The sequence below is a fragment of the Mustela erminea genome, chromosome 5 (assembly GCF_009829155.1).
Source record: "Mustela erminea isolate mMusErm1 chromosome 5, mMusErm1.Pri, whole genome shotgun sequence".
Lineage (NCBI taxonomy): Eukaryota > Metazoa > Chordata > Mammalia > Carnivora > Mustelidae > Mustela > Mustela erminea.
In genome coordinates, this window is record NC_045618.1 from 112421254 (window position 1) to 112435680 (window position 14427).

Below are 14427 nucleotides of genomic sequence, written 5' to 3' on the forward strand. Positions count from 1 at the left end.
TTGATATCCTATACTCTTTTACAAACAGATGATTCTAAACATTTATGTACCAAATTCAGGCTCTCACTTTTTAATGGTTTCTGTGACACCAAAATAATTGATTTGACACATTTAATTCGGTAGCTTTGGATCAAAAAATGTTTAGATTTCCTGAGTTAAGAATTTTACAATATCTCTTTTAAGATTTTTATTTATTTATATGAGAGAGAGAGAGCTAGAGAGAGAGAGAGAGAGAGAATATGCACACACACAGAGGAAGAGGAAGTGAGAGAAGAAGACTTCCCACCGAGCAGGGAGCCCACCATGGGGCTCAATCCTAGGACCCTGGGATCATGACCTGAGCCAAAGACAGATGCTTAACTGACTGAGCTCCCCAGGCACCCCTTCAGTCTCTTTAATCATGTTGCCCAATCTGTGTTTTAGTTTTGTTTGGAATAACAGGCCTAGAAAGACTACAGAAGGTGTCATGTTTCATTGTAATTTAATGTGTTATATAGTTTTTTACCTTTGTTTTTTGTGGATCTATTCATTTCTTTCCATATATCTCTGTCCATTTAATTTTTTTAAAGTTTACTAAGTATTAATTACAGTACATACTTTACTCATGTCACTTTTTGTCAGCTTATTTCCTTTTATCTTTATTTTTAGATTTTCCTAGGCAGTACATAGAACTCAGGTGGTGTGAAAAATACTACATACCTTCAAATCTCTAGCTGTCCATTCAATGGGATAGAATATCTTCTTCAATAATAATTCCCTTGGTGGTGGCAATATAATATTCCATTGTATTATCATTAGGCTTTTAAAAAAAATTTTATTTATTTGACAGAGAGATACAGCAAGAGAGGGAACACAAGCAGGGGGAGTGGGAGAGGGAGAAGCAGGCTTTCCCCTGAGCAGGGAGCACTGACATGGTACTTGATCCTAGGACCCCTGGGATCATTACTTGCTGAAGGCAGATACCCAGTGACTGGGCCACCCAGGTGTCCTGTGTTATCATTAGTTTTTTAGGTCATTAGTACATGTTTGCTAATTTGATATATGTAATATTTCTAATTTGATGTGTTTTAATGTATCTTTAATGCTAATGAGCTTAAACATCCATCCATTTATATTTTAATCATTTGTATCAATAGTGTAATGTAATCTTAAGCACATAGAGCTTAACGACTTGGTTTTGAATACTGTATCTTCTAGTTACTAACTTTGTGATTTTAAATATGTTTCCATATCTGATTGACAGCATAGTGTTGTGAAAAGGGCATTAAATTTAGAGACAGAAGACCTATATTCTGACTTTATCGTATACTAGCTTTGTAAATGTTTTGAGCAAATTACTTAATAGTTGTGGGCTGCAGTTCCTCATCTGTAAAAGGGTAGTAAATCATAGTTAATATTTTTGGGGGGATAAATTGAAAGCACAAGTTATATAGCATTATAGGAATATATAACAATAAAACAGTTTGTCTTTAATTTTAAAAAATTATGGTTTTTGAGGTTTTTTTGTCTTTTTTTCTTATACTTAGTTATCTTATAACTGGAAGTTTGTATTTTTTGACTACCTACACTCAGTGTGCCCACCTCACACGCCCTTGCCTCTCTGGTAACCACCGATTTGTTCTGCATATCATCTATGAGTTTGAGTTTTTTAAATTTCCACATTTAAGTGAGATCATACAGTACTTGTCTTTCTCTGTGTGACTTAAATTTCACTTAGGATAATGCCCCCCAAGGTCCATCTATGTTTTCACAAATATTCTAATTAATATATTTTAAGTATATTAAATATATTTTAAAATCTTTGAATACGTGGACTTGTATGGTTCAAACTAATGTTGTTCAAGAGTCAACTGTATACCACATTTTCTTTATCCCTTCATCTGTCGATGGCACTTAGGTTGTTTATCTGTCTTGGCTATTGTAAATAATATTGCAATGAAAGTGGGGGTGCAGATATATTTTCAAGATGGTGATTTTGTTTCCTCTGGATAAATACCCAGAAGTTGAGTTGCTGATCATATGCTACTTCTATTTTGAATTTTTTGAAAAAAAACTTCATACTGTTTTCCATAGTAGTTTCATCCAGTTACCGTCCCATCAGCAGGAGACAAGGTTCTCTTTTCTGTATGATCTCACCAGCACTTGTTGTCTTGTCTTTTTCATAAGAGCCATTCTACCAGGTGAGGTGATACCTCATTGTGGTTTTATTTGCATTTTGCTAATGATTCGTAATGTGGAGCACCTTTTCAGGTTCCTGTTGGCCATTTGTATATCATCTTTGGCAAAATTTATTCAGATCCTCTGTCCGTTTTTTTAAATACATTGTTTGGCTTGTTTCTATTGACTTGCATGAGTTCTTTATATTTTGGATATTAATCCCTTATCTGATATATATCTTACGAATATTTTATCCCATTCCTTAGGTTTTCTTTTCATTTTGTTGATGGTTTCCTTTGCTATACAGAAGATTTTTTAGTTTGATGTAGTCCCATTTGTTTATTTTTATTCTTGTTGCCTTTGCTTTGGTGTCAAATCCAAAAAAATAATTTCTAAGACTGATGTAACGGAAGTTATACAATCTTTTGGTTCAGAGTCTATGGGAATAAAGAAAGGCTAACCCATGGACATTTATTTACTAATAAATAATCACAGCTTTCATTTATCAAGCCCATACTACATACTAGTCACCATGACTAGCACTTTACCAAATATCTCAGTTCAAGACTACGATAAATATTCATTTAAACTAGCAAAGTAAATAAGGGTTAATAGTCTGAATCAAAATATTAAAATAACAGCTTTAATAGTTATAGCCAATATGTTCTAGCTCTAATTGGTTTGAAATGAATGTTATTAACTAATTTACAAAGAGGTTAAATACAATGGTTGCAGTCACAGCTAGAAAGTAGATGAAATGGGCAAACACAGTTGACTATAAACCTTCCTCTCTATTAAATTTCTAATGATTATATTGCTAAATGTTACTGAGTGCATATCTTTGTATAGTTTTTTTTTAAAGATTTATTTATTTATTTGACAGAGGGATCACAAGTGGGCAGACAGGCAGGCAGAGAGAGAGAGAGGAGGAAGCAGACTCTCTGCCAAGCAGAGAGTCTAATGCGGGACTCGATCCCAGGACCCTGAGATCATGACCCGAGCTGAAGGCAGAGGCTTATTAACCCACTGAGCCACCCAGGTGCCCCTGTATTGATTTTTTTTAGTAGTTGCTTTAAGTATTATCTGAAAGATACATAACTTATCAAAGTGTACTCACGTTGATATTTTACCAGTTTGAATGAAATATAGAAACTTTGCCTCTCTGAAGTACCATTACTCTCTCTCACTTACAATATAATTGTCTTAAATTTCCTCTACATGTGCTTAAAATCATAACAGACATTATCAAAACATAATGTAGAAAGTCAAGAAAAGAAAGGAAACTCTTTTATATTTACCCATCCTTTTGCTATTTCTGTTGTTCTTTTTACCTTCTGGGATATATGAGGCAAAAAAAACCCTCAAAACTCACTGCTATGTTATTGCTTTAGTCCCTAGATTATTAGCAGCTCTGCCTTTTCTTCTTTCACAGTCTTCTTGTACTTGTTTTATATAGAGTGTCCAGGGTTTTTAGCTGTTCTTAGCTGGAGTGATAGAAGTCTGTCTTTACCATCTTGGAATGGAACCAAAAGTCACTTCACTATACTTTAAATGTAAAAAAAAAAAAAAAAAATGAAGTCAAGTGGAATTGTTTTATCTAGTTTTCCTAACAGTGTGCTGTTTGGGAGGAAAAGTTTGAGGTCTTTCAATCTCTGAATTGAATTATACTTGAAATAATCAAGTGACATAGTTGCTTTAGGTGGAAGGAGATTTTCTAGCGTCCCTTGTAATTCTTAAAGTCAGCCAGCTATTCTTAACAGTAACCAAAAATAGCTATCATTGGTTTTGGTTCTGCCACTTACTGACTTTACAACCTTGGAAAAGTTATTTAATCTCAATGTGCCTTAATTTCCTCCATTGTGAAATAGGGATAATAGTACTTACATCAGGAGGTTGTTGAGAAGATTAAATAGTATTATAATTGTGAAGTGTTGAGAAAAGTACCTTGCACTCAGGAAGCACTATATAGATGTAGCTGTTATCATCATTACACTTTAGAATGATGGGCCCCCTATGATAGCAATTATTACATTCATTTCAAAGATAAAAATTTCAGGCTCAATCTGCCTTCAGCTCAGGTCATGATCAGGGAGTCCTGGGATTGAGCCCCACATCAGGCTCCCTGCTCAGTGGAGAGTCTGCTTTTCCCTCTGCCCATCACCCTGCTTGTGCTTTCTCTCAAATAAATAAATAAAATCTTTAAAAAAAAAAAAATCAGGCTCAGAGAAAGTAAGATGCCGTGCTTAATTCCTTGCTGGCCCAATTCTGTATTGGTATGGACAGGATTTAGACCCAGTTCTGTCTGACCTCAGAGCTTAGGGTTTCCAAGGCATCATACTACATACCTATCAACATTAAATCCTTCTGCATCCTGCATTCAATAAATATAATAATATTATATTGTGTGTATTTGTCTTCATTAAACTGAGCAATAGTATCTCACCAGTGGTTGTCCCATAACTTATTTAAACTTCTCTTTTTAGGATATATAAATTTTCTCTCTGCCACCTATCTGGCTCACATATTAGTGAATTAGTAGCCAATAATATCATCATCATATTCTCCATACATGCAGTAGCAAAGATTAGCCTCTAAAGGGCTTTTATTCCTCTGATATGAAGATTAAAATGTGTGTTTATTCTTTAAATATATCCCACTAGAGTTTTCTGTAACGTAAAATGTTCATTACACTTTTGAATCTCTCTTGTTCTTTAGAAAATTTAAATCTGTTTTTTTATAAAGGGTTCTCTAGAAAGATTGTGAATCTCTCTTCATCACCTGTATGACTTAGAATTTTTCAATACATGTCTGCCCTTCTTAGCTATTAAATGTAATTTTTTCAAGTTTTTAACTTTAATTCTAGTACAGTTAAGATACAATGTTATGATTAGTTTCAGGTGTACAGTATAGTGAGTCAACAGTTCTATAGCACTGTATATATTCATCATTACTCAGTCCTCCATCATGAGAAGTGTACACTTAATCTCCTTTACCTGTTTTACCCATTCCCCTCCAACCAACTCCCCCTCTGATATGCTTTATTTTCAATGAGCACCTTCAGTTAAAGTTACTATTTTTTTTTCAAGAAGAACATTTTCTACCTGCAGTGTATTTCAGAGTACATGGTTCTAAAAGACACACACACTCATATATATACATATAAGACATTCCATCCAAGAAAAATAAAATACATATTTTCTTCAAATACACACAGAAGCCTCTCCTGGTTAAATCACATAAAAAGATGCATAACAGGGGGACCTGGGTGGCTCAGTGCGTTAAGCCTCTGCCTTCAGCTCAGGTCATGATCTCAGGGTTCTGGGATCGAGTCCCACATCGGACTCTCTGCTCTGCAGGGAGCCTGCTTCCTCCTCTCTCTCTCTTTCTCTGCTTGCCTCTCTGCCCACTAAGAAAAAAAAAGAGAGACATTTAAAAAAAAAAAAGGTACATAACAAATACTACAAATATAAGAAGACTGGAATCATACCAAATAGATTTTCCCACCACAATGATACAAAACTAAAGATCAACAACAAAATAAAGCTGGAAAATCTATAATAGAAATACTAAATATTTAACATGTGAATATTAACATACTATTGCACAAGCAGTAGGCCAAATAAGAAATCAAACAGCAAATCAAAATATGTTTCAAACAAAAGAAGAAGAAAACACTATTCCAAAACCTATGGGCTGCAGCAAAAGCAGATGTTAGAGTGAAATTTATGCTATAAATGCTCGTATTAAGAAAGTTCAAATAAATATTATACCACAAGGAACCAGGAAAAGGAGAAACTTAGCTAAAATTTAGAGGAAGGAAATAACAAAGAAAAATCAGAAATAAATAAAATAGAGACCAGAATAAAAAAATAACATAACAGTGAAAGTACTAATCATTTAAGAAAAAGAAAAAGAAAAAAAACAAACACAAAATTGACAATGTTTCAAGTACATTAAGAAAAAACAAAGAGGAGATTGAAAAACCAACATGAGAAATGGAAAAAAAAATACAACAGGTAACCACAGAAATACATAGTGTGATAACAGATTATTATCAACAATAATATACTAACAAATCAGATAACTTAGGGGGGAAAAAAACAAATAATTTCTAAAAATGCATGATACCACAATCTAATCATCAGTCTTGAATCCAAGAAATGGGAAATCTTGGAAATTTCAGACCATAATAAGAATGAAAGTTGAATTAGGAATCACAAAATTCCAGCACATGGTTTCACATTGGTGAATTTTACCAAACATTTAAAGATACAATGATGATCTTTATCAAAATCTTATAAATAAGGGAATATAGGGAACACATTCAGAATCATTCCATGAGGCCGGTACTACCCTGATATCAAAGCAGGATAAAAATAATATAAGAGCATAAAAGTCTAGTTTTGCTACTCTACTACTCTAGTATTGCTACTCCAACTTTTTTTTGAAATCCATTTGTGTGATAAATGTTTCTCCACCATCTTGTTTTCAATCTGCAGGTGTCTTAAGGTCTAAAATGGGTCTCTTGTAGGCAGCATATAGATGGGTCTTGTTTGTTTGTTTTTATCCATTCTGACACTCTTAAGTCTTTTGATTGGAGCATTTAGTCCATTTACATTCAAAGTAATTATAATTTTTTTTTGAAGATATTTATTCAGAGAGTGTGAGTGGGGGAAGGGGTAAGGCATAAGAGAGAATCTCAAGTAGATTCAGCTGTAAGCATGGAGCCCAACATGGGGCTTGATCTCACAACCCTGAAATCATGACCTAAGCCAAAATCAAGAGTTGGATGCTTAATTGACTGAACCACCCAGGTGCCCCCAAAGTAATTATTCATAGATGTGTATATATTGCCATTTTGTTATTTGTTGTTATTTTTGGAGATTTTCTCTGATCCTTTGTTGTCTTTGGACTTTTAGTCTCTCCTATACACTCATAGTCCCCTTTATTTCTTGTAGAGGTGGTTTAGTGGTCATGAACTCCTTTTTTTATTGTTTGTGTGGCAAACTCTTGTCCTCTCCTATTCTGAATGATAACCTTGCTGGATAGAGTATTCTTGGCTACAGATTTTTCCTATTCAGCACTTTGAATATATCCTGCCAGTTCTTTCTGGCTTGTTAGGTTTCTAATGAAAAGTCTCCAGTTAGCCTTATGGGTTTTCCTTTGTATGTTATGAATTTCTCTCTTGCTGCTTTTAAGATTTTTTTCTTTGTCACTATATTTTGCAAGTTTAATTACAATATGTTTTGGTGTTGGCCTGCTTTTGTTGATTTTGATGGAAATTCTCTGTGTCTTCCGGATCTGTATGTCTGTTTCCTTCCCCAGATCAAGGAAGTTTTCTGCTATTTCTTGAAATGTATTTTCAGTCCCCTTCTCTCTCTCTCCTTTTGGGACTCCTATAATACAAATGTTACTGCGTTTGATGTAGTTACTGAGTTCTCTATTTTCGTGTTACGTAATTCTCTTGTTCAGCTTCATTATTTTCCGTTATTTGGTCTTCTGGACTCTGCAGCTTTATCATGAATTGGCTTGAATGGAAGTCTTTGGTTTGAAATTATTTTTGGATATATTGCTTTCTGAGCATCTAGTTTTGACATTTCCTGTATATAAAAAGAAATGAATAAACATATGAAAATGATTTTGAATCTTAGTTTTAATTCTTCTGAGGCTTGATTTTAATTTTATTTTGCCTAGGATTTTAACTATAGGTATTAAATAAATATATGTACACGGGTAATATTCATGCATTCAGTTTTTATTTCAATAAATACTAATAAAGGGCATGCTCTGTTTTAGGCATTGTATTCTAAGTCCTTGTTCTATTAGTGCATACCTTTTAGTATTGGAAATAAATAAGCCAGTGAGTTGTGATAGTGAATAATAGAGGATGGTGAATGCTTTTTTAAAAAGATAAGGTGTTGTAGCATTCTTGTAGGGTATTGTAGCCATTCTTCTTTCTTGCTTTTAGGGTCCCAGTTTTGTTCTGGAACCTACCCTTAGGGATAAATCCTGATTAGTCAAAGCTATAATGGTAATCCCATCCCACTTTTCAGTGACTGATTTTGTGAGGCACAGGTGAGTCAGTCTTGGATAATAAAATGTGCAGATCTTCTAGGGGAGATGTCTTCAGTAGTTTCCTCTTCCTTAAGATGAGATGGACCAAAGGAGATTACCAATTGTTCCTTGGTAATATATGTACCATTATTACATGTAGCTGGGATTGAGGCAGCCAACTTGTTCATGAAGAATGCTAGCCTTAGCCTTTCAGAAGGATGAAAATAGATTTTTGGAGTGATTAAATAATAACTTTTTGTCTACTGAGAAATTAAAATTTCCTTATTTTTAAAGTTATTTTGAGTTAGATTTTCTCTAACTTGTATCCTAACATGTCATAATTGATAGATACAGTTTATCAGGGCCTGTCTCTGAAAAGAGGCGACATTTATTTAAGTAGAGATATGAATTATAATGGTGAGCCAAAAGAATTATAGTACAGGTAGAAGGAACAGGAAGAATGAAGGTGCCATCATAGGAAAGAACTTAACAGAAGGCTAGTATACCTACTTTCTAATGACCAAGGGAAAAATAGTAGTAACTAATGCAAATCACCATTACATATATTATTTTATGTAACCTTTACAATTATGTGAGGAGATACTGTTATTCCAATTTTATAGTTGGGTAAACTGCCCATATATTTATAGCCAGTCATTAATTTGAAATGGTTGCTGTTTCTACTCTATCATACTGCCAATCAAGTATGTATTATGTAATACTGGATAATCTTATAAAATAGTAAGGGTATACATTTTATTTGAATTTTTTAGTATTACTACTTTTTGGCAGTTTTAATCTATTCAGGCCAGAGGTACAGATGCCAAGGCCAGATTTTTTGACCCATTTGAATAGTACAAATTAATTGCATCAGTAAACACAGCCTGCTGTGTTATCTTGAATTAGGGTGAGTGAGATACTCCTGATAGAAACCTCATAAATGTGATTATTTGTTTGCAGTTCATAATGAGGAAGATTAATTTCTAAGATATTGGCTGGTTTGAGTGAATTTAAATAGAGTATTTTGTGCTTATGTATTCAGGATGCCTAGCATTTTAAATTCATATGTGTGTATACTGTGACCTTACCAATAAGCAGTGTGAAAGTATGATAGATGAGTCTGTAAGTAATGAATGAAAATTAAATTTATAGACTTGGTAGGGGCTATTTGAAAATTTCCTTTTCTGACTTCTCCTATCCTCCCTTTTCCCCTCCACTGGCTTCTTGTCTCCCCTTCTACTTTCTTCCTCTCTACCTTTAGTCTACATTTCAGTTTTCATTCAATAACTAATAAAGGGCTTACTCTGTTTTAGGCACTGTGTTCTAAGTCCTTGTTCTAGTGCATACCTTTTAGTATTGGAAATAAATAAGCCAGTGAGTTGTGATAACGAATGATATCGTTAGAGGATGGTGAGTGCTTAAAAAAGAAAAAATTGCATTTTTTAAAAATTTAAAAAATTAAAAATTTAAAAATTTAATTTCTCAGCATTAAAGGGCCATTTTTTAAAAATTTTAAAAATTAAAAATTTAAAAATTTAATTTCTCAGCCTTAAAGGGTCATTTTAATTTATGATACTCTTTTTACTTGTTTTTTTTCCGCTTTCTTAGATTAATAAACACAAAACTTCCCTTTTTCCATTTGGAGGCTGGACAGTAAGTAGTAGTTTAAATAAATGATATATAACAGTACTTAATTTAAAAATGAATTTAGATCAAATGGGAAGATATTTAAAGTCTTGGGTACGTGTTAATCTAGAATTGGATTCTATATGTACAGGGCTTTTAAAATATTTGTACTTCTCTCTTTTTTTTTTTTTTCCTCCAAGATTTTATTTATTTATTTGAGAGAGAGTACACAAGAGAGTGAGAGAGAGCATGAGTGGGGTGGGGGTGGGGTAGAGGCAGAAGGAGAGGGAGAAGCAAAATTCCCATTGAGCAGGGAGCCTGATTTGGGGCTCAATCCCAACTTGAACTGAAGGCAGACACTTAGCCAACTGAGCAACTCAGTGCCCTCTCACCCAAATTTTTGTACATTATAATTGATAACTAGCTTTCTCTAAAAGTTTTATTTATGTTTCCCTTTATCAACCTGGTACCTTTAAAATGTAATAGTTACACTTAACATCTACATTATAGTAATCACTAATTAAATTTGTTGAATAGATTATTTTCTTTTCTGTTGAAATTTTCCATTTCATTTCATTACAGTGAATTACTTCAAGAAGTAGTCTGTAATAGTGATTTGGTTTTCCCTCCTTCCAGTTAAGAAAATAAATTCTTTTAAAGACAACTCTCTGAACTATATATTTTATAATAATAATAACTTGTGTGTAATTTAGGGACTCATCATTTGAGTATTTGTGATTATTTTGTTTGGAGGAGGTTAGGCTACTAAGAAGACTGAACACAGTTTATGATTTGTTAATTATATTACTAGTTATTTGAGTTGATTCTTAACTATTTTGAAATGATACAAAATACAATTTTTGCATTAACATTTGGATTGAAGTTTATTATATCTAAAGAATAATTACCTTTGGAATTTTTTCATAAAACAATGTGCAGTTATTTGGTGAAAAAACTCATTGAAACTCAAGATGCAAACACATAATTTAGTCATTTAATGAATTAGCAGCACTTAATTATTGACATTCTCAATTACATTAAAAAATGGAGATAGTTTTAAACTTTCTCTTAAAATGTTTTTCAACTGTATTGAAGCATAATTTATATCAATAAAATGTACCCATATTGAGTGTACAGTTAGATGATTTTTCTCAAATACATACCTTCATGTAGCTGTCATTCCTCTTTTTAGTCAATCCCTGGCCCTTTGTAGTAATTACTTTGGTCTAGAATTTCATATCAATGTGTATGTTTTTTGTCCCTGGTGTCATTAGCCTGGCATGTTATTGAGATTGATCTATATTGTATATATTAGTAGTTTGTTCCTTTTTACTTTTGAATAATATCCTATTATATGAATAAGTCACAATTTGTTTATCCATTCATATGTTGGTAGATACTTGGGTTTTTTCAAAATTTTGGCTCTTATAAATAAAGCAGCTGTGAATGTTCTTGTACAAGTCCTTGTATGAACATATGTTTTCATTTCCCTTATAAATACTTAAGAGTGGAATTGTTGAGTTATATGGCAAATATATATTTAGCTTTTATGAGACTGTCAAACTTTTTTTCCCCTTTTTTCTTTTCTAGAAAAATTTATGAAAAATTGCTGTTATGTCTTCTATAAATATGTTTGGTAGAATTCACACATAAAGCCATATGAGCCTGGAGTTTTCTTTTGGCAAGATTTATAAATACAAATTCAACATCTTTAATGGTTATGAGCCTATAGCCTATAGCTATAAATGCTATAGCTATTTAGATTGTCTGTTTCTTTTTGATTGAGCTTTGGTTATTTCTTTTAAGAAATTTGCCAGTCTCAGGTCTGGCTTTGTATTTGTTGACAATATGCCCTTATCATCTTTTTGTAGCATCTATAGTGATTCTCCCTCTTTCCTTCCTAATTTGGCAATTTGTATCTTATTTTCCCCTATTGATTAGGTCAGCTGAAATCTCAATTTTATAGGTCTATTCTAGGGGGTTGTTTTTTGTTTTATTGTGTTTATTTCTATTGCTTATCTGTTTTATATTTCATTGGTATTTTGCCTATTTTGAATTTTTACCTATTTCACCAAACTTTCAAATGCTGTCATACCTCTTGAAGGATAATGTAGGAACTTTAAAGTAATATCTTTCCTTTTTCTGCCTGTCATCTTTTATTATTGTCATATGTTTCATAACATTGTTACATGTCCCATAATACCTTGTCATTACTTTAGTTTTAAAGATTAAAATTTATTTTAGAAGACATTAAAATGAGGTTTCATTTATATTTACCATATATTTAATATGTCTGTTTGAATCCATTGTTTATATTCACATTTCCATCTATAATCAGCCTGATAAGCATCCTTTTACATGTGTCTTTGGTGGTATCTGCTGCCAACAAGTTCTTTCCGCTTTTGTTTTCTGAAAATGTATTTGTTTTGCCTTTATCTTAAAAAAAAAAAACAACTTTTTATTTTGGAGTGACTTTAGAATTACAGAAAATTTACAAAGAAAGTATGGAGAATTTCCATATACACTATTCCAGGTTTCCCATCTTACATAGCCATGGTAATTTGTCAAAACAAATAAATTAACAGTGGCACAATATTATTAACTAAACTACAGATCATATTAGATTTCACCAGTTTTTCCATAGCGTCCCTTTCTCTTCTGAGATCTAATCCAGGATATCATGTTGCATATAGTCATTATGTCTCCTTGGTCTTCTCAGATCTTTGATAGTTTCTTGTTTGTTTCATGTTTTTTAATGATCTTGTTAGTTTTGAAGAGTACATCCGATCAGTTTGGGTTTGTCTAGTATCTTTCTCATTATTAGAATGGAGTTAAGGGTTTGCAGATGAATATCATAAAGATGATGTACCCTTCTTCAGTACCTTTTAGAATTGTTCCATCATTGTAAAAATTTCCCCTGCAGCCCCTTTCTAATCCACCTTTCCTTGCATCTTTAAGCCTTGGCTACCAATGATCCCTTTTTTTTTTTTTAAAGATTTTATTTATTTATTTGACAGAGATCACATATAGGCAGAGAGGCAGTCAGAGAGAGAGAAGGAAGCAGTCCCCCCCGCTGAACAGAGCCCCATGCGGGACTTGATCCCAGGACCCTAGGATCATGACTTGAGCTGAAGGCAGATGCTTTAACCCACCAAGCCACCCAGGTGCCCCCACTGATCCCTTTTTCATCCTAGTTTTCCATCTTTCATTATGTTAAATAAATGAATCACATGATATGCAGCTTTTGATTCTGGCTTCTTTCACTTAGCAAAATATATTAAAGATTCATCCATTTTGATGAATCAGTGGGTCAATAGCTCATACCTTTTTTTTTTTAACTGATTTTATTTATTTATTTGACAAAGAGGGAGAGAAATCACAAGTAGGCAGAGAGGCAGGAGAGAGAGAGAGAGGGGAAGCAGGTTGCCTGCTGAGCAGAGAGCCTAATGTGGGGCTCGATCCCAGGACCCTGGGATCATGACCTGAGCCAAAGGCAGATGCTTAACCCACTGAGCCATCCAGGTGCCCCTAGCTCATTCCTTTTTACTGCTGAGCAATATTCCATTGTTTTTGACATATCAGAGTTAAATTAAATGCCATCTCAATTTATTCCCCCCATTTTTGCCTATTATATGTAAAACTGCTATAAACATGTAAGTATCAGTTTTATTGAGAACATAAGCTTTCACTTCTCTTGGGTTGATACCTAGGAGTGGCAGTACTGGGTAAATGTAGTTTTAACTTTGAATCCTAAAACTAAAACTTATTTAAGAAAACATAGGAGAAAATGTGACCATGGATTTGGGATTTGTATTTTAGCTATAACACCAAAACTGCAATTATGGAAAAAAAGAATAAATCACATTTCATCAAAAAATTTAAAATCTTCTTAGGTGCAAGACACTGTTAAGAGAATGAAAAGAAAGGTAAGTCACAGATTGGGAGAAAATATTTGAAAAATAACTTATCTGATAAAATATTTGTATTTAGATAGGGAAAGAATTCTTAAATCTCAACAATAAACAAATACTCTAATATAAAAATGGCAAAAGATCACAATAGACACTTCACCAAAGATGATATATGGATGGCAAATAAGTACAAGAAAAGATAATCACTTGCTTAATATCAGTTTGTTATTAGGGAAATTGAATGCATATTGAAACTACATCAAGATACCACTCTATAGCTATTTTAATTGCTTTAAAAAATTAGCAATATCGAGTCCTGGAGAGATTGTGGAGTAACAAGAATTCACATTCATTGCCGGTGATAACTCAGGATGAGCAGCCATTTTGGAGTATAGTGTCGCCTTTTTTTATTTTAAATAAACATACATTTTCCTTAGGACACAACAGTCCCACTTCTAGGTATTTACCCAAGTTAAGTGAAAACTTAAGTTCACAGAAAACTGCTTTTTAAAAAAAAAATATTTTTACTGGATAGCAAAGTGTAGTTTGGCTCTTTTTTTTTTTTTTTTTTAAATTTCAGCAACTTTAAAAGATGTTGTTTCATTATCCACTAGCTTGTACTTTTTCTAAGAAGCCCCCTGAAATTATTTTTTACCATATATGTACTTTTTCCATGACT

At 33.0% G+C, this 14427-nt stretch overlaps 1 protein-coding gene across 6 annotated transcripts in view; it reads left to right on the forward strand.

Annotated features, from left to right (window-relative positions):
* FUT8 (fucosyltransferase 8) overlaps window positions 1–14427 on the forward strand; it is a 303528-nt gene that overhangs the window by 122022 nt on the left and 167079 nt on the right. The window contains exon 5 of one of the 6 annotated variants that reach the window (XM_032344519.1): window positions 9820–9864. The exons of the other annotated variants lie outside the window; for them this stretch is intronic. The gene's annotated coding sequence lies outside the window, so the exon portion shown is untranslated. The remainder of the gene's footprint in view (window positions 1–9819; window positions 9865–14427) is intronic. 6 annotated transcript variants of the gene reach the window in all.